The 2,713-nt window shown below is 41.6% G+C and overlaps 1 long non-coding RNA gene across 1 annotated transcript; it reads left to right on the forward strand.

The window, feature by feature from the left end:
* The first annotated feature begins 679 nt into the window (after nucleotides 1-679).
* Nucleotides 680-2,494, forward strand: LOC115181544 (uncharacterized). The gene is made up of 2 exons (XR_003873466.1): nucleotides 680-920; nucleotides 2,386-2,494. It is a non-coding gene; the product is annotated as an uncharacterized LOC115181544 (long non-coding RNA).
* The last annotated feature ends 219 nt before the right edge of the window (nucleotides 2,495-2,713 follow it).

A 2,713-nucleotide genomic window follows, 5' to 3' on the forward strand; every position in this document is an offset into this window, starting at 1 on the left:
GTACTGTTAGGTGTCTAGTAACAAGCCCCAGTCAGTACTGTTAGGTGTCCAGTAACAAGCCCCAGTCAGTACTGTTAGGTGTCCAGATCACAAGCCCCAGTCAGTACTGTTAGGTGTCTGGTAACAAGCCCCAGTCAGTACTGTTAGGTGTCCAGTAACAAGCCCCAGTCAGTACTGTTAGGTGTCCAGTAACAAGCCCCAGTCAGTACTGTTAGGTGTCCAGTAACAAGCCCCAGTCAGTACTGTTAGGTGTCTGGTAACAAGCCCCAGTCAGTACTGTTAGGTGTCCAGTAACAAGCCCCAGTCAGTACTGTTAGGTGTCCAGTAACAAGCCCCAGTCAGTACTGTTAGGTGTCCTATGTGTGGGTCTGTGATGGCTGGCTGACAGCATGACTAGTATGATGCTGAGACTCAGGGAGGACAACCCAAACATCAAGTTGGTTTTCATTCTGTTTTTAGTACATGTGACTAAAGGTGTCCGCATATTTCTCAGCCATTTTGTGACATTTTGGTTCGTTTTAGACTTCGGTGAGGGTTTTAACGGCTGTTAAACATTTGTTCCGGAGGCAAGCCGAAGTTCGGATCTAAAGTCTACGCCTCTTCGTCGGTGATTGGTCAACAGTAGGGAGCAGACTCGTTGGGCTAGCTGAGTTCTGCTAGGTCTGTTAAGGGAGTATGGGAGCAGACTCGTTGGGCTAGCTGAGTTCTGCTAGGTCTGTTAAGGAGCAGACTCGTTGGGCTAGCTGAGTTCTGCTAGGTCTGTTAAGGCAGAATGGGAGCAGACTCGTTGGGCTAGCTGAGTTCTGCTAGGTCTGTTAAGGGAGAATGGGAGCAGACTCGTTGGGCTAGCTGAGTTCTGCTAGGTCTGTTAAGGGAGAATGGGAGCAGACTCGTTGGGCTAGCTGAGTTCTGCTAGGTCTGTTAACCTCTACGGGCCACGGGGGCAGTATTGAGAATTTTGAAAAAAATATGTGGCAATTTTTAACTGCCTCCTACACCAACTCAGAAGCTAGGATATGCATATTATTAACACATTCGGATAGAAAACACTCTGAATTTTCTAAAACAGTTTGAATGGTGTCTGTAAGTATAACAAAACTCATATTGCAGGCAAAAACCTGTGAAAAATAGATTTAAAAAAATGAGAATTTTGTGACTGTACTATTTAGTGTCATTGTTTTAAAGATACCACAGTGAGAAAGGATTCAGTTCGCAACTCCTACTGCTTCCACTAGATGTCAACGATCTTTAGAAAGTTGTTTGAAGCATCTGTGATAAATACACACCGAATTAGAAAGCTTACAAGTTGACACGTCATCACTTCATTTTTTGCGCCTGCGCATGAATCTGAGAAGAGTGCCTTTGTCATTATCGTTTATTCTAGACACTTGATAGGTTGTGTGAAAATATTACTGATGTTTACTGATGTTTCACGTTAAAAATGGAACAAAAGATTAGTGCTAAACAACGTTTGACATGTTTAAACAAACGTAAATAGATTATTTACTAGGTTTTCTTTAGTTTTTCGACGTGACTTTACACTGCCCACCTCATTTTGTGGGAGCCTACTGAACGCTAACTATTTGGACATAAATTATGAACTTTGTCAAAAGAAACCACATTTGTTCTGGACCTGGGATCTCTGGCAGCGCCTTCTGATGGAGATAATCAAAGGTAAGGGGATATTTAGAATGTTATTATCGATATTAGATGATGCTAATGCTAACGGTATAGCTTAGCTTAGCTTAGCATATAGCTTATTGTTGTTAGCATAGTACCCAGTTTATACAAAATGTGATTTCCCAGTAAAGTTATTTTGAGATCTGGCCCTTCGGTAGCAATTACGAGATGATAATATATTATTCTTTGAATGACAATATTATAATTTACCAATGTTTTCGAATAGTAATTCCGTGATTTGTAATGCTGGATTCACTGGGTGCATTCGAGCCGAAAAAAATTCTGAATTTCACCGCGACTGTAAATGCTGTTTTTGGATATAAATATGAACTTGATGGAACTAAAAATGCATGTATTGTATAACATAATGTCCTATGAGTGTCATCTGATGCAGATTGTCAAAGGTAAGTGCATAATTCTAGCTAGTTTTCTGTCTGTTGATGCCCTTCTTTGAATTGGCTAAACATTACACGCAGCTATTGTCAATGTACTCTCCTCACATAACCTAACTTTATGCATTCTCCGTAATGCCTCTGAAAATCGGACAGCGTGGTTAGATTTAGGAGATATATCTTTCAAATGGAGGAAAATAGTTGATTATTTGATTTTTTGAAATGATTACTCTTGCAGTTTTGAATTCCCCGCCATGGTCACATGACAATGAATCCCAATACCGGGATAAGATCGGGATAAGATCCTCAACAGGTTAAGGGAGAATGGGAGTGGATGTTGTCCTAGTTCACTGCGGATGTTGTCCTAGTTCACTGCGGATGTTGTCCTAGTTCGCTGTATATGTTGTCCTAGTTCGCTGAAAGAAGAAGAGTAAAAGTTGCTATGGCAATAACATCACATTATAGATCAGGGATATTCAAATCTGACCCTACGTGGTCCGGACTACTACTGATTTTCTGTTCTACCTGATCGTTAATATCACCCACCTGGTGTCCCAGGTCTAAATCAGGCCCTGATTAGAGGGGAATCACCCACCTGGTGTCCCAGGTCTAAATCAGGCCCTGATTAGAGGGGGAATCAC

This window comes from Salmo trutta, unplaced genomic scaffold (genome assembly GCF_901001165.1).
Source record: "Salmo trutta unplaced genomic scaffold, fSalTru1.1, whole genome shotgun sequence".
In the NCBI taxonomy this organism is placed as follows: Eukaryota; Metazoa; Chordata; class Actinopteri; order Salmoniformes; family Salmonidae; genus Salmo; species Salmo trutta.